This window comes from Amblyomma maculatum, chromosome 3, assembly GCF_055883805.1.
Source record: "Amblyomma maculatum isolate TAMU_Amacu chromosome 3, ASM5588380v1, whole genome shotgun sequence".
NCBI classification, from domain to species: Eukaryota; Metazoa; Arthropoda; class Arachnida; order Ixodida; family Ixodidae; genus Amblyomma; species Amblyomma maculatum.
Genome location: NC_139346.1, coordinates 17865594 through 17890108, shown reverse-complemented (window position 1 = coordinate 17890108; position 24515 = coordinate 17865594). Strand labels below are relative to the sequence as shown.

The window sequence follows — 24515 nt, the reverse complement described above, 5'->3', positions numbered from 1 at the left end:
AGTGGACAACTTTTTTTCTTTTTTTTTTTTTTTGGGGGGGGGGGGGGAGGGATGAAATGACTGTGGAAAGGGCCTCATACTGTCCCACTTTCAAATTTAAATCTATCATGCTATAAAGCCCATTTGCAGCCCTTTATTAGCAAAGCAGTGGCCTAGGTGGACCACAAGAAGAAAAAGTTATTTGCACACCTTTGAGGCTAGGCTACATCACCTTTCACTTTCATATGGTAATTGTGGAATCATCAGTTTGGTGGCATAGTCTTGAATTGAGTGTCAAGGAAATTTTCAAATCCAATTTATGAGTTTTATTGCGAAAGCAACACTACTCTAGGTTTCGAGCCTTCAACGTAGCGTGGCTGGTAGCCACGTCTTACCCACGTGACACTAGGGCGAGAGCTGGGCTACCAACTCAAGCGGTCGGCAAGCGCTGCCAACTTGGGTCTCTCGTTTCACATGGGATGGTTATGTCAGAATCAGCCTGCTAGGACCCTGGCATTCACGTTACCCCTATAGGCCACTAAGGCATGTTCATACGGCTTGGCTAAAGCGGTTCTTTATATGTGGGCTGAGGAAGAAGAAAAAGAGAAGAAGAAGGACGCTCGGTCACCCGCAGCTAATGCTTTCGCTGAATATTTGGTTCAGCAGCGTTGAACCCTTGTAATTTTTGTTTTGTTTTGTTTTTTTCTGCTGCTGGCAAAACATCATCATAGCCAGAAAGAGCCACACATTCATTTCCAACTAAAAGCAAAATTTAGATGGAATTGTCTCTTGGCGCATTTTTCTAGAACAAATTTATCTCTGATACTGTGTAGAAGATAGCAAATTCTGGGGACACTTAAGCTCTTTCTTTAAGCATATGACTATATAGCGTCTGCAGCTCCCCTTACTGTTAATTTGCATACATGTAGTCCTCGCTTATTTACCAGTCTCTTGGTCTGTGCTTCTACTATATTACATTCTTATTAGCCTACAGTACTAAACTATCACCTCATCCATCTACCGGATGTAACCATTCAACATGTAAACCCCCGCTTTAACCAAGCCGTATGAGCGTGCCTGACTTGGCATCCAAGAACAGTGGAAGGTTGATTCTTATTCCACCTTCCCACCCCAAATGAGAAACCAGAGTTGGCAGCTCCTCCCACCTCTCTGATAAGTGATCTTGTTAAGTTGCACTAACCATAGAAGTATCGGTGCTCGGCCATGTCAGCTACCAGCTAGTACAACCTGCTAGCACCATGACCGCAATTTTTTGTTCACAATGCTACCGCAGGATTTTCTGGGTAACGAGGCCTTTAAAGCTATCGCATAAAATGGTAAATGTTAGCATCTGCGGCATCACATGCACTATATGAAGGTAGCCTGTTGAACATCTGCATTTTTCATATTCCCATCTGCAAGCTAGCAAACTGCCACACCAAAAATTGGCATAGATCAACTGCTAGAACTTCTCAAAAAACGTCCTAGAGCCAGTTCCACAAATTTAGGCTTCTGAGCAAAGGAGAGCTACTGCTTTAAGCCTGAGGGCTTCACCTGTCACCAGCTGGACAAGAATGAAGCCAAGGAATGTGTGACGCCAGTTACCCGGAGCAGCTGATTTACAAGTGGCCTGAAAGGGCGCAAGCTGTCAGCGTGTGAAGGGGCAAGGCTTCGTGCATACAATCTGAAATCTTGAAATGTTCCCCACAAGGAATGGAGGACTTCCGTAGTCAACGCACAGCATACAAAGCATGTACTCTGTCCTACATAAAAGCTCTTCATTTTCTGCCATTACGAAAAATTATGGGGATTCTTAAGTCACCTTAAGAATAGAATGCGACAGCATTCGAGCAACGTTGCTTGCTGTAGGTTTCTGTCATTTCAGCTTGACATGCTCATTGCTGTACTATCAAAAATTTTTACCACTTATAGTAGGTTCTGGACTTTGAGTTGTTTTTCTGCTACAGTAGACTGAAGGTGACTATGAACCAGCCACTGTTCTTGGCCGTACGACTCGACCAGCACACCTGTAAATTTGGCCAGAGGGCTCCATTAGGTTGCGCTTTCTACACCAGTTGAGAGCATACTCAAGTACAATTTGTCAGTGTGGTTTTGTGCAATCTGCACCAGCCTCCCCGCAAGTCTCCTCGTGTAAATATCTGCTTGACTTGTTCCATTGCAGACTACTCTGTAATCATGCTTTTTTCAGTAAAAGTGTTTCCTGCCACACTTTCCATGTGCTAGATGACTATGGTGGTCATATGTAGCCAGTCAGTGTGGATGTGTAGCAGACGGGAGGGGCTTTATTATTTTTTTGTGTGTGATACAACATGCGGAGACCCATTTCTTTTGACAAGGTGTCCTCTGCATCAGCATCAGTGGTACCTCTACTTTGAGTAGCGATTGGTTTTAAGAATGCTAGTCAGCCTATACCTTCGCTTGTTAGTCTGCCCATGCCTGCCAGTAAATGTTTGACAATCACTCTTCCACGACTGCCTGCCAACACAAAGCCCAAGTTGTGGAGTTTAAAAGTTAACTCTTTTTAATTGACAGGCAACTGGTGACACATTTTGGATGGGAACAGCAACAGCCTTAATGCACACAAACTGCCTTGGATTCTGCTGTTATCTCTTCGAAGTACCCACTGACTCGGTGACAGTTTGCCTTCACCATTTTGCACAATGCATAAAAAAGGGCAGAGTCAAATACATAACTTTTAGAACCGGCATGGAACTTTTGTGAATTAATGCAGATTGCACCCAATCTGGGGAGATCAAGACGCACAGTCTTGTGAAATCACACTCCTCGCTAACCATTCAGTGCTTGGTCATATACATGACCTGACCTCTCCACCAAGCAAGAAATTTCCTGCCAACACCACGTTTTCCCGTTCATATGGACTGTAAGCTATTGCATTAATAAATGAGTTTTCTTATCTTCGGCCTGTCTCTGCATCGGCAACCAGTGGCCCACCCAGTCAATGTTACTCCTTGTGTAGACTCCAGCAGTGGGCCTAGCGACACAATTACGATTAGGTGCCATCTGTAGGATCCCTAGAATATTGCTTAAAGCTAGTTGTTCTATGCTAATTAGTGTATTGTGAATGGAGGAATACACAGCACAAAGAAGACTTGCCTGTTCTAAATCCTTTTTTTTTTTGTGTGTCTTGTAATTCTTCATCCACATATGATACGCTTTCAATGCATCCAGCATAGCTGCCATGGCAAGAATATTGCATGCCATTCTATGTATTCATTCTTACAGTAGAACAGTGGTAGGGCTATGCCAACTCACCTGCAGCATTGGCATTGGCTGTAATATATAGTGTACAAACCAATATGGCCAGCACATAAACCTGACCTTTATAAAACCTAAATCACTCCTAGGAAATTTTATACACAGCATCTTTTTGCGTAAGGCAACAAAAGCAACACATTAACTGAAAGCTGATCTGGCAATGGAGGCACTATTCTGCTGTCACTCCCTTTCACTTCAAGAAAACACCACAGTAAAAAACGGAGGACAAAGTAGGAGAATTTTGCTATGAATGCTAACTTTCAAATTAAATTTATTCAAGCTTTCATCAAGATAAAAAATGTGCATACACTGCCCTCTCCATTTAGACCAAGCCAGTTACCCACGTAGCAACACAAGTCATGGCTTGTCTCGAGGGAAAGCGCGCTTCTTACGGCCTCCCCAATGGGGTCTGCTTCCACATCTCGGTAGGGTCTCCACTACCTCACCGCTCCGCTTCAGCTAGCGCAGTTCATGAGCAAGGAAAGCACGCACCCCCCCTCCATGCCCCACCCGCATCACTTGCAACCTGCAAGTCCTTACATTTCAATCTTTATAGTTCATACAAACACTGCACAGCCAGCGTTGTGAGATTTGTGATCTATGAGATATAAAATGCAGATAAATCCTGTGCACAGGCACTCCTCTCAGTGCGACTGCATGGTCACATGAACCTCCTGATCTACTGTCATCACAGCTTTCTGCCTCTAAATTTAGTGCAAACGCAAAATTTATGTCATGTGCAGTGTGTTAAATTACATCCTCAAAGCATTTGCTTGGCTTCTGAAGTTCAAATAATATCCTGGAATCTCAATTGATGCCGTTTTATTTAGCTGGCTAAAAAGCGGCATTAACAATCATTCCTGGCGCTTCACAGATTGAGGTTAAAGAGCAAAAATTTGTTCAGAGTTGAAATTGCGGCTGCGCAATGCAGTGAACTTTTCACTAAGTTCTGAATATGTTACATTCCGAACAATATCAATCGGCTGAAAGATTATGTAGTCTCGCGACTGACACAACAACTTTTGATCGCGACATCGGGCATGAATATTTGTTCTGCAGAAGTAAGGAGAGTGGTGGTCAAGAGAAGATCATTCTCCTTTAAAGCTGACCCTTATTTAAGGAAATTTAAGGAAGGAGAAAATTATATTCCCTTTCAAGAAACTGAACATTCCTTTATAGCTCTGTCCGTTATTTCACTTAAGTATGATCTGTGGCAGGACGGCACGTGTGCACGTGTGTGCGCATTTTGGGGAGGGGATTGCTTCTAGCGTTGCAGCAATTATAATTAATTACACAGTGCTTCGAAAGCAGCTCGCCTGCGGGGCGAGTCTCCTCACCGAGCACCTGACCGCGCTGGAGAGCTTTTAATGCACCAATAACGTTTCCATATGGGCATAAGTGATTTACTGAACATAAAATATCTAAATAAACACACCCACCACGGGAGAAACCGCATTTCAAGTTCTAAACAGAAGACGCATCTCAGAGGCACTTTATTTTCTAAATTATTATTTGCTATTTCTACAGGTTATTCGAAAGAGCTATTTTTGAATGAGCTATGCGCAACTTGCAAAAAATGTGGTGTCCACGAAAATTAGGTCAATTTTGACAGCAATTGCCAGCATGCATATCATAGAATATAAAGTTACGACTGTGTCAATTAAACTGAAATTTCGTGGCCGTAGTCGTCCTAGATGTTTTTACAGGGCGATATCTAGGAGTGCGAGCTTGAAAAGCTTCGGTTTTCATTTCTCTCGGGTTCGATCCCAGCAGCGGCGGCCACATCTCAATGGACGCAATATCGTCAAGGCATCCATCTTCTACACAACACAGTGCAAATTAAAGGACCCGAAGTGATTGAAATTTCCAAGACCTCCACTGCGGCGCCTCTCATAGCCAGAGTTTCTTTGCAGCGTTAAACCACATAGACATGCCACCAAGCTAACTTTGCATTAACAAGCTTACTTATAGTACTTGTCAGCCCAGTATGAATATTTGAAAAGAATGGATCAATACACCATCTTCTGCATGGTGTATTGGTAGAGCAGTATCCATCATATATGCACATCATATTTTTGAAAAAGAATGATTCGTCTTTTTGATGATTCTAACTGGCAGATTTTGTTATAAGGACTTCATTCACATGTGGAATACACTGGAGACGTGCAGCTAACGCAACTACAGTGTTGCGCATTCTACGAAACCAGTGGATGACAGCGTGAAAACAGGGAAAAACCACCCGCTGCTGCTGCAACAGGTGCAAAGCGAACGGTGAGCTGGTGGCACAACTTACAGCGGCGGAGAGTGTAATTAAAAGAGAACCGCTCCCATTGCTTTTACAGCGATTGAGAAGACCACAGGAAAGAGTGTCCGCTCTCCCTCGAGACCAGCTGTGCACCAGTTAATTACCAAAAATAGCAAATGCACGGATTGCCATGAATTTATTCAAGGAAATGGCCCAAGTCATTAAGGAATGATATGCATCAAGTGCACAACATAACAAAAAGGGGTCTGCACTACAGTAAAAAAAGAAATGCAATTCATATTGTTCCAAGCCATTTGAAATTAGTGAACATGAGACTGGCAGATGTACCAAGACCATACTAATGCGTAAATCTGAATGCTCAACAAATGGTAGAAAGGTGCAGACTCCGTGCAGGCTCCCATAAATGGAGATGCCAGCTGGACTGAAGCCACTTTTTCTAAGAATCATGAATGCTCTGCACAACATGTTAGAAAGTCGACTGCAGTGATGCGAGTGCTATGCTAAACTGAGTCACAAAGCTTGCCTTGCCCCGTGCTGCCACATTATGAAATTTGAGCAATTTGGGCCAAGCCGGCACCAAAATTTTCTTAAAAAGAGAAATAAAAAAAAAACACCTTGGGTGCCATGTGTTGTATGATATACGCTACTGTACAAAACACCATCATCATGGCTCACACATGCGCCAGCAGTCGCAGCATAGTTAGCAACTGCTGTTAAGTTGCATCCTACTATGGCACGCTCTAATCTGCATACGCAGTTGCAAAGTATACAGGCATGAGAGAGTGCCAAGTGAACGCTCACTACAATCACCCTTTCAAATAGCATGTCCCAGCTACACAGATTGAAAGGGCAGTTTTAGATCGACAAACACTGCAAGTAGCTGCTCAAGTCTGGACTGAATGGTTTCACCGTTTTTAAAGATGCATAGCATTCATAGTAAGATTCACAAGCAGGATGAGTATCACTTTATTGGTTAGTCTCAATTATGGGATTTAATGTCGACTCTGGCTGTGAGAGACTCCACAGTTGAGGGGTCTGGAAATATCAGCCACCTAGGGTTCTTTTCCGTACACTGAAATCGCACAGCACACTGGTGCCTTGCTTATTGCCACCACCGAAAAGCGGCTTCAGCGGCCAGAATTCGATTTTGGGTCCTCTGATTCAGCAGTCAAGTGTTTTAACCACGGAGCAAACGCACCAGGATGTCACTTTATTGAAATCTTGCTGAAAACTTTATGAAAGTGCAGAGATAAACTTATTTATATGTGATGTTACTAAAAGCAGCGAGAACTGAAAATGTCTGTAGTCATGCATTCGGGTAAATGCAATGCTAATGCAATCAAGTGCCTTTGTAATGAAGTGGTTTCGACCTCGAAAATCATTCATAATACAGGTCACTTCATTGTAAAAGTCATGCACAGAGCACTGTATCATATGAAATAGAGCATGGTAAGCATGTCTTACAAAAGAAAACCTTTATTTACTATCAACTGAAGAACTATTTTATGAAACAATTTGTTAATTTTCTTCTAGCTGGGCACTTCTTCCAACAGAATGTGCATCTGTAGGTGATCCTTATCATATCCAGGTTCATGGCATACTCCATGATGAAATCCAAGGGCAACACAAAAGTAGAGCAAAAAAAAAAAAAAAAGCAGGGGGAAGAGAAATGCCGGCAAGTGCTCATTAAAGTGTCGTTTTGTCACCTTCGGACTGGATCGATGCAAAATGGCCGGTTAAATCCACCGGCTCCATCGGCATGTTCGCACTTGCTGTTCACAGTTTTCCAGTGCCTACCAGCAAGCGGGAGCATGAAGATTGCTTTGCCTAGTTTTACTTTTTCTGGCTTCAGGTAGTGCTAGTGTCATTCGTCAAGATTTTAGTTTTAAGGCAAAGGTCAATGACTACAACCAACCAACGAACCAAGAACTTGGTTGGAGCCATTGACCTTCACCTTAAATTTAAAATTTAATTCCCCAACCAAGCTCCTATATGCAGCACAGCTCAGTGGGCGGCAATCACAGCCACATTATGTGAGTTCATTGTAAAGCAGTAACAGTTGCCGACATTCCTTCATTTTGTAGCTCCATAGATATGAAAGAGGTTCAGCTGGGGCATTAGAAAGCCTTAATTATACAGGTTGTTTTATTGCATAGGCGTTCATGTTATTAATTTTAATTTAAGCAAGTGTTGACACCAAATTTCGAGCTATCATTCTTTCTTGTTTCAATGATTCATGACACTACAAACTAAGCATGGAATTGAGAACTTTCTGCCCAATAACACATAATTAAATTTCTACTAGCAAGCCACACGTTTCAGTAGTCGATCGATGGCTATCATGAAAATGAACACGCAGCTATTACATCACTGCTTATGTATGCTTCATGTGACCCCAAATCTCAACTCTCGTCTGACAAAAAAAAGGCGGGGGGGGGGGGGAGGGGGGGGGGGGGAGCTCCAGCTCGGCCTTTGAAGGTATGACGCGACAGCATAATGATTAATGGCTCCCATTTGCCAGCTCCTCTTATTTGTTCGAGTCCATTCAATCTGCTACTTGCCTAATCAGTAGTCTTATTTGTGCACCTATTGTCCCACGCACACTCATTACCACAGAGTCGCAAAATATCCCATGCATATCTGCCAACTTGGCGAGATCAAAAATCGGAAGATTTTTTTATTTGCGCTAAGATGGGGTGGGAGGCGGCACGTTCAGGACAAAGTGTCCAATGAGTGCTAATCAAAACACAAGCAGCAACAGCATGCATGAAAGGTGAGTCCTAGAGTCCTCTGCACGCCGTCACCGACTGATCTCGCTACACCTCCGCAGCTGGTCGACGCAAACTGATCAGCGAGGCACCATTGCCGTTTTCTTTCGGTGTCATCGGCGCACCGTCTTAGTTTAATGTGAAACCATTATTAGCCTCTTCATACGCGATTCTGCCCGCAAACTGTTGTTGGTCGTGATGGTTCCGAAAGAAGAGCTATCATGCCATCGACGGGCATAGCGCAGCTCAGTAACATGAGACACATGGCCGAGCGCAATATAGAAGAATCAGATGGCATCATGTTTGGGCAAAGCTGCAGAAATAACCCTTCCCCACCAACTGCGCTAAGAGGCCACCCTTTAGCTGCGCACCGCTGCTAGCTGCCGCCGAAACTGCTGCCTACAAGGACGTAGCCATGAGTCCAAACCGACACAGCCTTTTTAAACAGGCAGAAACCACTTGTTGGAAGATTTAAAGCAATGATCGTGTCATCGAAAGTCTACTGTGCAAACCGGAAGGGTTGGAAGGTATGCCATCATTTGACAGATCACCCGATGTAGACATAAGTCCCCATTTTAAATAAGCCATACGAGCATGCCGGTGTGGTCTAAGGGGTGTGCGTGCCTAACTTGGGATCAAAGGAACTTGGAAAACTAGTTCCTCCGACCTCAAAGGCAAAAGCGAGAGTTGGCAGCACCTGCTAATTCAGCCGTGTCATGTCGCCTCATAACATCACACAAACCCAACAACCAATCAGTGCACGACCATGTCACCGGCCAACTACCACTAGCCAGAGCCATGCCCGTGATTTTTAACTAACAATGCCAATACCATATTTTCTGTATAACAGGGCCTTTGATGCTACTGCATTAAGATATGTTATTTACTGCACTTGTGCTCGCTACAGTTACCCGTGGAAAGAGACTCCACAGTCACAGAACCCAACCGGTACTCTCAAACAAGCACGGGAAACCAAGATGACCATCTACTGACACATATCTGAGGGAATGACCTGCAGGAAGATAAAAAAAAAAAAAACAGCATGAAGCCACACAATCAAAACATTAATACTGGAACAGTGTAAATGATGAGTGCTTCGTTAGGTCATTTCACATGACACTGAATTCAAAAGAAATAAAATACAAGATACAGCACATAACTTAAAGGAAAAATTACTTGTCATAACCTGCTGTGCGAAAGCTGAATGCAGCAAAGTAGAAGCCATTTCAAGTAACGAGCACAAAAAAACAAAGCAGCTGCATTTTTATTCCAGTAATTATTTCTCACAAATAAACTTCCTTTTTATTTCCCTCGATAAATTAAATGACCACGGTAATGCACTGCCCTCTGAAGCATCGTCCTTCTAGGCATTTACAGTTTTCATAGTTTGCCATGGATAGTTCTTTTTCTGGCTAGGATATCTGTAGTTTCATGAAACAACCTGACCAATGAATGGTCTTTGCAATTAAGAAGCTTTTTCTTCTTAAATGTAATTTCTGCACATTCAGTATTTGTCTATACAGCAGATCCAGTAGAATGGTTATCTTCTAGTCAAGAATATGTTTCGGCAAAGTAATGCAGGAACCCTGTGAATGTGCATCAGAAAATGAGTATTCAGCCTGGCTTGCACATGAAGTCGCAACAAAAATTTTAGGTGATGCCCACTTTGATGTGATGCACTTAATTATTGAATCAACATGACCTTGAAAAGCGAGACTACAATCCACCCATAGGACCAATAAACTCTTTCAAGCAGTTGGTATGACTTTGCGGGAATTAATCTCTAGCCTACATTCGTCACACGGCTCCAAGACATAAGTCGGCATTTCGTGTAGCTATATGCACTAGCAAAGAGTAGGTAGCAATTAGGATATCTAACTATTCTGCTCAGGAAGCATGCAATTTATTCATTTAAGGCAGTTAGGCCTGTCATGAAAGCAGGGCAACACTGAGCCTAGCACCACACATCTTAAAGAGATCAAATACTGAACTTTAAGTGCCCAATTTTTTTAGCAATGAAAAGCTTGCTTTCTAAGGTGGTCGATTGATTCAATAGTTTTATAAGGTGTTTTGCAATTTTTTGCAGATTTGCGAGCAGTTGGCAATTTAAGCAGCATTTACACTTCGCCTTCAGAGTCCGGCTGGAATAATTAAGATGAGAATCGTCGTCTCTATTCACCCTGTTTACATTTCATAATCTTTAGGTACTGAACATATGTCATGACCACATATGACCAGAGCAGCATCAGCATGGAGAAAGCAAATTTGGCCTGCTCGAAGAAGGGATTTTGGTTGGAAGCATCCCTGTACTAGTTCACTTCACCTAAAAAAAATTGGCTGTGGTTTAGCTCTGGTTAAACCGGGTTGAATTGCGTTAGCAATACCTTCATGGCTGCGCTTATGGTTCAGCGTGTAGTGTACCTCCTTCTCTAGTCTTTTTTTTTTTTTTAGTCGGTGTCCATGGTCCTGGCAGGAGCTGCCAGCTTGGGTGTCTCATTTCACATCGGACGGTTATGTCAGAATCAGCCTGCTAGGACCTTGGCATTCACATTACCCCTATAGGCCACTAAGGCACATTCATACGGCTTGGTTAAAGCGGGGCTTTATATGGGGGCTGGCAGGAGCTGCCAACTTGGGTCTCTCAAGGTCAAACGTGGCCCTTCCCGTGACGACGTGATGGGCTGAAACCTGGCACAGTATTGCTAAAGCAATAATAAAGCTCAGCTTCCATGGCTGTTCCAGCTAATGAAAGTATCTATTGCAGTTGGACAGGCAATTTTTTCACATGTACCTAATTCCATTACGGGCACTGGTGACTCTGTAACTACACAAATTTGAATTTGAAACTTCCAGTACCTAGTCTTGATCGTCCTTCAGCCATCCTTTCCTAAACTTCTGCACAAACTTCACAGGTTCTAGTAATGTCAGACAAAAAGCTTGAAAGCAGATTAGACTATTGCATTAGAAATGCCGCAAAAACCAATCAAGGCGTAATGGACAACTAATATTCGCCACCTTGACATCGCAGTGACCATGCTCTTGCAGCGAACTTTTCCTCCAAAAATGAATATCATTTTAAGAAACAGCAACTGTTCTAAACATTAATTATAGGACCACCAAACACCACCCATAAAGACGCCAACAGGACTTACAAATCACTAAAACCCCACCTCCTGCAATGGAACATTTTTGCCTGATAAACAGGATTGCAACAAATTAAAGTTAGTGGGAAAAGCACTAACTAGGTAACATTGGTCAATACTAACAGCCCTTTAAGTGGTATCCTTAGGATCACCTCCCAAGCCATGCATGCTTGTTCTCTAACTTGTCTTGGAAGGCGTTCAATTTTGGACATCTGTCCGAGGACAAGTGGGATCGTTATACGGCCACGGCTATGCTCTAACTAAACTGCCATTACATTGATAGCTGAACTGAATGATTTGCAGATTAAATAATTTCATGACTGCCCAGCCACAAATTTCAAAGATCGTGCCTATTGTACTCTCTAATGATGCCGGTGGCTGCGGCCAAATCAATTTCGTTGAGCGCACTATTGGCACTTCTACCTTGCATAGAAAAGACTGCTCCTTCACATTTCACAGTTACATGAAAAGCTTGTTAGGGCTAGGGCTAGCCGTTTTCTTTGGTAGATAATTTGATTACGCAAATTTAGAGCAAAGAATGTGAACATCTGGCAAGAAATGTAATGCTTATGAATTATATAAATTTAATTATCAAATCTCAAAATGCTGCAAATGCACTGGTATCATCATAAGGCACAAAAAAAAATAAAAAACAGTCTGCTATTTCCGTAATAAGAGAGCATGATTACAAAGAACACACGAGAAAATGTGCTTGTTTTAATATGAGGCATTCGTTTGCTGAATGCTGATCATGTATTTCATTTCATATTGGAAGTAACTGTACATGCATTAAGACTGCAGACGGCTGCTGAAATCAGGTGGTGCTTCTCTTCACTTGAACAGTGATGCTTGTTTGACACAATGTCCCTACAGTGACTGAAAGGCCTCTGATAGATGCAAAATCGCGCTCCTTGGTCGCCCCCACATATGCTAGGCATTGCTTTCTAAGAGAATTTTCCGTTTCTACTACTAATACTGCTATTGAAAGGCACCAGTAATCGCACCCTTGCGACCTTGTGCGTAGAAGGGTGGGAACGGCTGTCGCCAAAGTAGCCGCGTGAGCTTGCTTCAGTGTACTTGGGAACAGGCATTACAAAACATCACCAAAGTTCTATCCGGTACCGTATTTTATCATTTACAGTAGCTACAATATTCAAGTAAACTCTGGTCAACGCTGAACCGCAGCGATCTCTACGAGGCTGAAACGCTTGGAACTGAGTGCTTCCTTGAAGGCGCAACATACCGTTACCACTTTACTTATGCCAATCCTTAGTTTTCAATTAATGATGCGCAAAACATTCCGAAGCAACTTTACCTTACATTAAACCTGTGGCGAAGATGTGTACGCGGTCGAACCGCTTAAAGTGGGCACGAGCTACGAACCACGGGTACCACGGGTCTACACACACAGGACAGCGCCATGACACACAAAGTTGAGCTGATGATGATAATCACTATGGACAAGACGCATGCAAGACGTTTGCTTGTTTTGAACACAACCTTTTTGAAACTTTTCAAGCATAAAATGAGCACAAAAAAGTTCAATTAATTATATTTACAGTAAAAAGCAACTAAAAATATGAATACCAGCAGCGAAAACTGTGAAGGCATTGGCGCTCAAGCCCACCGCAGAAGGCGCGCCCTACAGTAGGTCGTCTGCCGAGCCTCCGTGCGCTCGTGACGAAAATTCTTGCCACGAGCTACGGGTTATCTTTTTGCACTTCCAGCTATAATACACCACATGGAAGAGCCTCGCGTCCATGAAGCCCATAATACAGCCTCATCCAGATTCACCGCGTAGATTCACGGCCAGAAACTGCCACAGCGAACAGTGAAATTTGCAGTTCACAAAATGTCAAAGAAAATGGTATGCTCTCAAATTTACTAAAACAATACTCGGCATCTGTGCGCCGAAATCATAACTTATATGCAAGACTTATTCCACTCTTTCTGGTTGAATGATGAGCAAGCCGTGATACTGCAATACATGTGCGAGATGTGTGACACCTGTGAAAGACGCTTAGCAAAAATAGTGTATTTTTAACCAGTGGTTTGTGATTCTAAGGATTTAAATTCATTGCAAAAAAAAAAGTCCATTATCAGGTGTGGATAGTCAGACAAGTTGTCTAATTATACATGATTATCATAACGCCCTCAAAAATATGCCATTCATGTTATATGCATATACTGTATGCAAAGGAAACAGCAATTAGAACAAGCAAAGGAGTTACTGTGCTCTAGCTCTTCCTAGAGCTAGAAATACGACAAGAGATTCCTAGAGATACACCAATTCAGGCTATTATCGCAAGGTTGAGGTGCAGTCATTCAAAACATTATTAGTACAGATACGCACTAATTAATGTAATAATTGATGATGACTCCATGGTACGTACCATACAGGATTCATCATCAATTAATTATTCTGAGGCAACATTCAGAACATTGAAAGATATAAGCCTAATGTTTCACAAGCGTACAACTGGTCGAATTTGTGACACATAACTGGTAGCAGTATTTTCAAAATCAACTGCTGATCGAGACATATGTACACCATAGAGAATTATCCCATAAAGTAAGGTCTCGAGCACCTGCTTCTTTGCGTGCCTGAAATCTCTAAATAAAGCATGCCTCAGAATGAAGTTACAGCATACCATATGCCCAAATCCACCAGTACTGCTACCTGGTATCAGCTGACCTCTAAGCATGCAGCTACTGGGCAGGCTACCGAGGCGAGTTCTGCAAGTATCAAGAACCTTTGGCAGCTCCTTAACAGCTCCGTGTTAGCACCTGCCATCAGCTGGCACTGGAGGACAAGTGCCCTATGACTAGATTTCTTCAGCCGACAGGAACAAGTCAGGAATAGCCCCTTAATGTTCCATCTTCTTCTTCACCACTATCTCAGCACGAGGGTTGGCCACGTAGGCGTCAGCTGCAGTGACCCAGACAAAGTTCCAGTGCCAGTCCTTGAACCAAGTCTGGAATCGTGGTAGAGGTAGTGCAAAAGGCTAGGATGAAAGAGAGAAGAAAGGCAACACACAGAGATTTCCACCTTATAACAAATCTGGAAGTCTAGATATATTTGAGTGCTATCTCCATCTAGTTTATACTATAAGCAAATAGCAAAAGCCAAGAAAACTAAGGAAAGTAAGGTTCCAGACATGCTCCTCACCAACATTGTGCAATATCTGTATGCAGACTGGAACGGCATTCCAGACAATGCTGCTATAATGACTTGTTCACATCACTTCGTTGCAGACGTAAAAGCTTTCCTGTAACTGTGGATATGTATTTTTTAATTTTACTATCTCTTTTAGGGCCTTTAATGAACTGAAATCTAGTACTGCACACCAACAGAAGATGTGCAAAACTGGATATGCCAGGGTATCCCATCATACGGGCCAGAGAGCCTTTTTTTACATTTAAGCCTTTAATAATTTCACACCACTTTACAATAATATTGCAGCTCTCAAGACTTCGATGAAACTTTTTTGCAAGCCCTTGATGAAGAGTATCAGATTGTCGATAAGGACATGAGATGCATCCACTCAACTGCCGATGGACAACTTTCTTCCTTCACTTTCCTGTGTGCTTTAAATTCTGGCTAAGCACTGCGAACATCAGCAATGTTGCATCGCAAGTCCTGCTCATGCTAAAGGCTACCATTGCAATGGGCACACAACACAGAAGGAAATAAAACAAGTCGAGAGAATAACACGCAGCCAATCCTGACATGTTAACGGTTCTGCACACATTCCTGCCTGTCAGCCGGTCAATGTTAGGCAAAGGCTAAACGAAGTCACTTGCTTAGCCATAGCATCTCAGACAATGCACCTGGTGCCAAATGATACTAACCAAAGCCATTTACCGTGTGAGCACATTAAATGCATATCAAAGAGGAAATTCAGAAAAAAAAACTGATGACTACCGAGAGTAAGACACCAGACACTTGCCAATCATGAATAAAGATAATCAGTCTCATGGCACGACAAAGAAACCAAAGATTTGTTAATGCATGATACCACCTCAGCCTTCATATGTAATAATGCATACCTAGGAAATTTTCTATGTCCATGGATTGAAGTAGTACCTCAGCGTACATCACACTGTTGAAACAGGTCGCCGTTGAGGACAATGCAAAGGGCATCTTGCATTACCAAACCTTCAATTCCTTTCTTTCATCAGAACATTGCCCAGCTTGATACATAAAAGACAGGTTTCTGTTTTGCTCTTGGTCTTGATTTTGTTTTATTTGTGTTTTTGCTCGTTTCACATGCATTTAATCATGCTCAAGAAACATATGCACTTGGTTGATAGCAGTCTTCCTACCTTTGTGATTTGTCCTGCACTCTTGGTTCAGTATGCTTCATCACTAACTTGAACAGCCACACACATTCATAGTGTGGCAGAGCAGGGCCCACAAATTCTCTAACTTGCACCCTTTTCGAAAATGCCCCCTTCGGTGAAACCAGACTGAATAAAACACTCGATCAGTGTGCTTCCACTTGCTCTGGCCTGCACAGCTGGAGCTGTACACCATATAACAAAAAAAAGCACCTGGTATACAAATGTGATGAGGCACAATGTATAGCTGCACTTGCCTTCCTGCCTGATCAAATTTTATGGCAACAATACCAACATTATATAATATTCGACAACTTGTAACTACCAGCTGCACATTCTTGTCCCATAAGTGCCAACATGCTAGTAAAATGATGATGTATAGTAGGATTTCCACAGTACATAAGCTTTACTGACTCGTTTTCTGATAGGGGCCTCTCAAGAATATTTTCTTCAAATATTTTTAAGTTAGGCTCTGCTGTTTGGGTGTAGTACTCTGGATGCAAAATGTCCCTACTGAAGGTGTCCACAGTAGACCTTCCGGTGAGGTACCCATAAAGCTGGCAACGAGTTGGCCTTGTTATGGGATTTAATTATTGCCCTATAGCGACTCAAGCTATGAGGGACATGCCGCAGTGAAGGGCTTCGAATAATTTCAACCAACTGAGGTTCTTTCATGTGTACTGATATCATACATACAGGTTCGCACTGCATTCGGCCAGGATCAAACCCAGATCCCCTGCCCTATAGTAGCTGAGCGCCCTATGCAACAAGCTTACCAGCATGCCTTGGGGTTCAGAACAATGGGGGATGTACAATGCCTGAAAGCACTAAAATAGAATGAGTCACTGTTGTCATCGGTACGTGTCACACCGTTTTCTTGAGCAGGCTGATCAAATTGTCACCGACATCATTACCATCCCATGGACTGTACAGCTGTTCTGATCAAGGCACACTGTAATTTAGGATGAATTAATGCATTCATTGGAGGGCTTCCGTACAAGAAACCGTTTCGGAAACTTCTAACCAGCATGAGTCCCCCAGTGAACAGCGATCATTTAGCCCAATTAACATGCACACAACACATGCAGTCATTATCTAGAACGCACCATTTTGATTTCTATACAATATTTTTACTCAGGAGTTCCTATCATATATATGGTGAAATAAATTCATTGCTATAGTAGTAATGTTTTTGCGCTATACTATAGTTACTTCAGTGCTACTACCAAGCAGCGGTACAATTAATACAGGGCACAGTGTCATTTCCAGTCGCTGTCTTTAAATGACATTACTTGCGGTAAACGGCTCCGCGTTCTCCATAGAACACACTGCAACAATGCACTGCAGCTGATCCACAATTTGGACCGCACATATGAATTAAATGAGGCGCTAGTGTCGCAGCAGTATTCCGTTGCACACATAGTCGCGTCACGAAAGGCTGAAACAACTGCGCCTCCAAGTTTCGTGCATTTCTCGAAATTGTATGTTCATCCCGCATTATAATACCAGCAGCCTTGATTACAACGCCGCGAAAAACGGTTTAACTATAATACAACACTTTAAGACTGTCTAGTGAATCGCTCGATCGAGCGATGACCCCTTGACGGCGGCTTGCCCAGAAACGGGACAATGTTTGCCACCAGAGTTATTGATTTAGAAATGTCCTAACGCACACTAGTTGGTTATTCCCGCATGTATTTATGTTGTCAGCGTAAGAGACTGGCATTTCTCAAATCTCGCTTACACAAAAACTCGGTTCGAGCCGAAAAGCACACGCTTTAATAACATACTCACTTTGTGAGACCCATCAACAGCTGCATGCACGCTGTTTGCGTCGTGTGCGTGTCGTTCATCGTTGCTAGCAGGCCGACGCCAAATGAACCCCATTCCTCCAGTCCGAGGCAGACGACGAACATGCGTGACGCCATATGCATTTTGGAACGCGTAGCTGTTGCCACGGCAACCTAAAACGAAGAAACTGACGTCGCGTGACTGCGACGATGACGTCAGCGTCTGCTCTCATCTGGGCTGGGCACTCCCAAATTATGTGGTCGAGGGTCCCTCTCGCCCCACAGTGTTTGCAGAGATCATTGTCCCTAAAGTCTGGTAGCACGTGAAACGCCCAGACCGGGTTCATGAACGTATTAGTTTGTAGCCGCCTCCACGCGACAGCTTCTCTATTATTTAGCCTAACATCTGGCGGGGGTACCAGTCTACGTCCCAATTTATAATGGTCGATGATTTCCCCATAATTTTGCAGACGCTCGTCGTATGCCCAGTGTTCGGGGGGCTCGACGGCTACAAGTATAAAAAGAACAAGTATAAAAATTTTCTAGGCGAGAAGTTTTTAAGACTTCTACTGGCGTAGCGTTAGCAGAGCTAAATCGGAGCTACAGGAAGGCTTGTAGCTCTTGGGTCTACAGACCGTCTCAAATGAGTCTTCTTTTAGAAGTGCCCATTTCTTGGCCTAGACATATTCTAGATGTCAATTAGCTCTTTTTGTGTTTCGTGGGTACTCAAGCAAAAATTGTTAGCGAGGTGGCTTTTGGACCAAATGAGCTGTAACGCTTCGCATATATACATATATGCTGCACTCTCGATAGACGAAACTCGGGTATATTGCCGACATGAGGGTAAATGGAACAGCTTGGAACAAATATTTGCACGCCTCAGTTAAAACACGGGGATTAGGAAAGCTTTATTCCTGATATATCAATATGCCGAGGCCGACTGTCTTTATCCAGAACACAAATGTGGTCCTGATAGTTTTCAAATAAAAATGAAAGGCACGCAAAGAGCCGATCGCCCGGACGATTCGCCTGTCGAACGTATACTTCCTGCGAACACAAGCATTGTGCAAGAAGTAACCTTTGGTTCTTTTGAGAAAATTCAAAGGGATTGCGTTTTGAGAATCCCGCGCAACATGAGGAGGATCGATCGGCTCCTGCACCAGTGGCGGTCTACATTGTTAAATTCTTCAACGTCAGCCTCACACGCAGAAATATGGTATGAAATGCCAGAATATATATAAAGTTCCTCGAATCCCCTTTTCCCCAGCCGCGTATTCACTACTGCTATAATATATCATTAAATAACATTGTGCATATCAAAGTAAAGTCTCCTGCAATACAGCAGGTTTCCCCTCTACGTTCCATGAGGCAGTCGGCTTAGCAGGAGAAAAGTGGAAAATTCGTATCATTGAAAGAGCTATTTTTATGCAACATTGAGTTATACCGCGTGCAAATGATATATTGATCAAATGATATATTGACACTATATCATTTGAGCCTGCTGATAGAATTATACATTGCGCAACAGAAGGTGAAATTAACTGTTATTTATACATATTTTGAAATAAAGCTTTAACCGCGCGCTAATTGAGCCGCGGCGGGTATGGTACACTCTGTAGTTGATCGCGAGTTGTCATGAACTTATGCTTGAATTTGTAAACTGGTAGGCGCTGATTATCTGTTTGAAGCATACTTAATACTAAGTGCCTAAGATTTGCGCGGTAACTGCTATGAACCTACGAATGTAATTGTCCATTTCTTTTTTATGGTTAAATGGTAACCTTTAACCTATAACGTAACCCTAAGCAAACCCACGGTAACCGAAGAGATCACGTGCCTTTAAGGTTTATATGTTAACCGTCAATTACTTTTGCCAGTGCCCTCGAAACCTATCAATCCTAAACGCCCTTAAATTCGTTTCGCAGCCTCCGTGAGTTTACATTTCGTACGGGGTCAAGAAAAGAGGCGGTGGGCTTTTATGAGCTTTCATCCGGATCCGGTGCACTTTGCCCTGCGACCTTCTACTGATTTTCATGCATCCCTAAAACAAATGGACAAAATATATTTTTGTCAGAAACTTGCAGCAGTTACTATGTGGTTCAGTCGGTATTTACCAGCTTGAGCTCGAGGTCACGGGCTTTAGTCGAGCTGCAGAAGCCGCATTATGATGGAAACCAAACGCGAAAACGGAAATGTGGTTTGCGATTAATATGACAGCCCGAGGGGTTCTAAATAACCCACGTACTGCTTTGGGAAGTATAAATCCGCATGGACTATGTAATCTCTGCAAAAGCACTCATAATATACAGTGTTCTGCAACTTAACCGTCTTGGAAAAGTTTCCAAGACGGTTCCGATAAAGTTGCTGAACACTATATACGTAGCCAGGTCTTGCTATTTTGGCTAAATGAAGCTGCAGGTGTTCTACTGCCCCACACTTGGTTTATGTGGAAGATATTCGGTTAAAAGAACATTACATACATTCACTCCAAGCCATATTTTTTTCATGCAAAGAACTACAGCCGCTGGTATCAAGACGGGGGCTCTACAGAAGCCGTAGAAAAAGGAAAAGAAAAGAAAAGAAACTACCTCGACGCTTCTTGAACGACGAGGGAGGGGGGGGGGGGGGCGTGAAAAAGAAAGAAAAGTGCTTCTCGCTGCGCGGGACCCGCTGCCCCCCATCGGTCCATCTCTTCTCCCTGCGGCAAAGCGGAAAGAACCACGGGGAGGCGAAAGGCATCGAGGCACCCTACCGCGGGGGGCGACAGGAATGCCGAAGCAGAGAAATAGCGGCGAAAAAAAAAAAAGAAAGAATTGCATGCACCGCACACAGGAGATTCTCCCTGCTTTTGTAGCTTCTCCCCCCCCCCCCCCTCCTCCCTTCTTGAGGTCACGTGGCCAAAAGGCGGGAAAACACATCCCGCGCGAGCTAAGATGCGCGGCACCACTCAGTCGACGGCCAGCCTCCGTGAGCCCGTGCGGGCGCGCGCGATGCCTACTGCCTAATTTTATCGTCCGCTTTTATTTCGCGCAAATTCAATCTGTCTCAACCTCCTGCAGCAGTCAGCGTTTGAAAAGAACAGCCCATATATGCAGCTGATGATTGCAGCCGCTCTGTACAGATTCTTCGTGCCGAAGTTCACCAAAACATGCGTAAGTACATGATCTTTCGGTCTTGATCAGAGGAGCTTTTTGCTAGATTCGATATTATACTGAACATAATAATGTATTGTTTTGGAGCATATGTTCGTCTTGTTATATACTCCTTGCATCTTTCTTCATATATATATACATATATATATATAGGAGGTATTCACGTGACGTCATCCGCTAGGGGCGCTAGCGGCCAGCGCAGAATTCGCCATACGCGTGGTCGTGCATGGGTCGTGTGTGTGGGCGCCGCACCCAGCCGCAGTATTCAACTCGTTCTGATCCGTGGGGTAAGCCTTTCGCGCCTTTACAGAATTTCTGCGTGCGCCAGCGAAAACCATGCGAGTGAGTGGATACACCCGTGGACTTCGTGGAACAAGAAAAACGACTGTCTGGACAAAATGTTTCACTTTGTGAAAACACCGGCTCGTACGACCGCGGTAACTTCGTCGAGGTGTGTCGTGTACTACAAGACCACTGCTTCGAGTTGAATTCCCTGACATCGGTGCCTGCCACGTGAAGTGCGGTCTAAAGTTTTGCGACAGGTGAAGTAATTAAAACGTACTAAGCCACGAATGTGTTTTAATTTTTGGCAAGAAAGCGAGTCCAACAGCCACACGTGCGTGAGGGTGTCGATGACCGGCGCGTCGTTTTTAGAGGTGAGCACATTGCGACGTGTCTGTTCGCTCAGCTAACGCTGTCACGTACCTCCGACTTGCAAGTAACAAGTTACAACTTTATCAAGCGTTATCGCTGTACATCGCGTTGTTGCGAACCTAGGTTCCATGGGTTATGTGCATTTCGAGCAGAGCTACGTAGCCAATACTAAATTTGTAAAACATGCTCTCTGGGTGGGCCGTTTATCCTGCGAGGACATGACAGTACTTTTTTTTCTCGACCTTCTGTCACCCAAATTAAGCAACTGCATTGATTCGCTTTACTGCTGGAACAGCGCCTGTGGAAGCTTCGCCAGTTTGCCGACTACCGCCACTAAAAGTGTATGTTTCGCTGCCATGCCAGCTTTGGAATTGGAGAATTTAATGCGCTCGCTGTCTTTTCACGATGTGTTCTGCCTCAGTGGCAGCCAACAACGGGTTTAACGAGCTGCAAGTCGTTTTTCGCTAAATGGGTAACCGCGCCACTTTTGCTGTCGAGCTGTTGCACGGGTGATGCCTGGTGCAACGCTGAACAGCGTGTTATGTCCCGGAGCATCAAAATATCGCTGCAAACTCCGTGCCCATAAAGGGCTCAACAAAGAAAAGTGTATGTGGACGTATTTACCAGCTTGATAAAACTTTGCGGATCACTTCCAATATACGGCGGGCACCTGACAGCGAACCTGAAACAGCGCTAGCCGACGCGCGCCGATGCCACCGGCGACCTCCGACATGGCGGACGAGGAGGGACGATGCTCGCGCCATCTAGTAGTACGACCTCAGTGAATACCTCCTATATATATATATATATATATATATATATATATATATATATATATATATATATATATATATATATATATATATATAATTGGTGTGGGCGCTGAACGCGCAGGAAGTCTTGCTGAGCCGTTTGGAAACAAGGCTGCGGCTGGCTGCGGTGGCAGAATTGGCTAATTTTGCTGCAGTCTGGGTCCTTGGGTATCTCCTGTCCCAAAATGCTCGCCTTTTAATATGGAGGGACACTCACTATACCGATCAGGTAAGTCCAATTAGCACATATTTTGTTCGATACGACAATATACTGCAACTGTTTCTGGAGCGCGTATGTATATGCGCATCTTATTACTACGTACATTTTTTTTTTTTTTTTTATAATCGATGTGTGCGCATTTCGCTCTGATTGCGCAGGAAGACGTGCTGAGCCGACTTGGAAACGATGCTGCGGCGGTGGAATTAGCTCTTTTCGCTGCAGTCCGAGGTCCGATCTCCTCTGCCCCAAAACGCCCGTCTTTCACTTCTTCACATCGAAGTGCATGCACTGACATGTATACCGACCAGGTAAGTCAAATTATCGCTGATTTTCTTCTATACGATAATGTACTGCAACTAATTATGTATTGTTTTGAGACTTATGCGCATCTTGTTACTGTAAATGCATATTTTGTAATTGGTGTGCGCGCCTTGCGCTGATCGTGCAGGGAGGCGATATCAGCTGATCTAGAAACTGGCTTCAACAGTGGAAGCTCGTTTCGCCGAAGCCTGAAGTCCTTGGTCTCCTCTACACTAAAACGCTGGTCTTTCGCTTCTTCATGGCGGTGCACTTGCCGGACAGGTATTAGCGCTGATTTTGTTCTATCCGACTCACATCGATGGGACGCATGCAACCCAGTTAAATGTCAAATGCTATCACTGATATAAATATTGCAGCACCCTTCGCCATAGGAGCGATCAGAAGCTGTACTAGCATCATCGTTACTGCCAAGCAAGCTCGTGCCAGGACTGAGTACAAGATTTATGCCGTGTTTATTATTATTATTTTTTTCTGCTGTAATGATGTATATACGTGAAAATTGATGATTGAGTGATGCGGTATGCTGGCAAGGTAAGTGAGCCAGTGCGTTCATTTTGTGGATTTTGGAATTATATATGTGATGCACACAGATCTGAGCCGTTTCACATTGATTTTGCTCTGTGCGCTTGCTTTCTGGGCAAGCAGTTGTATTTTCATCGTGCGGATTATTTCCTGGTGCTTACATGCTCATGAGGTGTTCAGCTAACTTGTTTCAAGCTTTAAAAATTTAGAACGGGTTCTATACGCTTCTAAGAGTTGGGCTGTCTAAATAGCCGTCTTGGCTGATGAGACAATTTTTAAAATAATGCTCGGTTGTTAAATAACGAAAATAAATCAGATGACTTATCGTTAAATATCATGTCGCTTTTGCTGTAAAAGTTCCATCTAGTTTGAGAAAATTAAGCTGTATTCTACGGAATAAACTTATTGTAGGTTTCATGTAAATATCGCGGAAACTGTTTGTTCTGCCGCGCATACGCGCTCTATGACAAGCGCGGACACTTGGTTTTGCTAGAATTATTAAATTGCAGCATTAGCATGAAAGAACGCGCTTCGGGAGGATAAGGTTTGAGTGCGCTACAGTTGCAAATTGCAACATCATGACTCCAGCAAAACAAAGTGATCGCGCCTTTCTCGCGGATTCACGGATCCTGATTACCTATTGCGGCTTTGCGCTAATGCGTTTTCAGTAGGGTCGCATGAAGTCAAGCGCATAAAATATATTGATGTGATAGTGCAGTTGGTGGCAGTGAGCAGACATTATTTTTTCTACCTTTTCACCCTATATTTGCCTGCAATGTAAAAGTGTAGGCGAAAAGGAAATTTTTAATTAAAACACTTTTCTTCATACAGCTGACCAAGATGGAACCTGCCGCAGATCCGACCAGTCGCAGACATCAAGTGATCGACAGGCTGCCAAAAGAAGGAGACCAAGCCTCAAGCCCATCTTCCATATGTGGCACACGCGCAGTCATATATCCACGCTTATTAAAAAGCAAATCGCGAGATTTTTCTGAACGCTGTTGACAAATAAATTTTTCACCAAATACTGCAGCTTTTGTTTCTTCATGGCATCAGAAAAGCTATTGCTTTTCTTGATGCATTTGTATGTGCTACCCCGTTATATATGCATGGGCCACGATATATTAAATGCATGGCATGATACCTGCACGAGGGGCGATGCCGGCCACTAACCGGCGTCGGGAAGCAACCGGCCGACGTACGGTCTTTCGTCAGCAAAATGCTAGGGCAGACGAGCGGCCGACCATTCA

General features: G+C 43.5%; 2 long non-coding RNA genes across 2 annotated transcripts; one reads left to right on the top strand and one right to left on the bottom strand.

The window, feature by feature from the left end:
- Positions 1 to 14231: 14231 nt before the first annotated feature.
- Positions 14232 to 17715, bottom strand: LOC146194289 (uncharacterized). The gene is made up of 2 exons (XR_014705439.1): positions 17589 to 17715; positions 14232 to 14458 (listed from the first exon to the last, which is right to left on the bottom strand). It is a non-coding gene; the product is annotated as an uncharacterized LOC146194289 (long non-coding RNA).
- Positions 17716 to 22257: 4542 nt separating this feature from the next.
- Positions 22258 to 24292, top strand: LOC146194288 (uncharacterized). The gene is made up of 4 exons (XR_014705859.1): positions 22258 to 22431; positions 22581 to 22730; positions 22871 to 23004; positions 24097 to 24292. It is a non-coding gene; the product is annotated as an uncharacterized LOC146194288 (long non-coding RNA).
- The last annotated feature ends 223 nt before the right edge of the window (positions 24293 to 24515 follow it).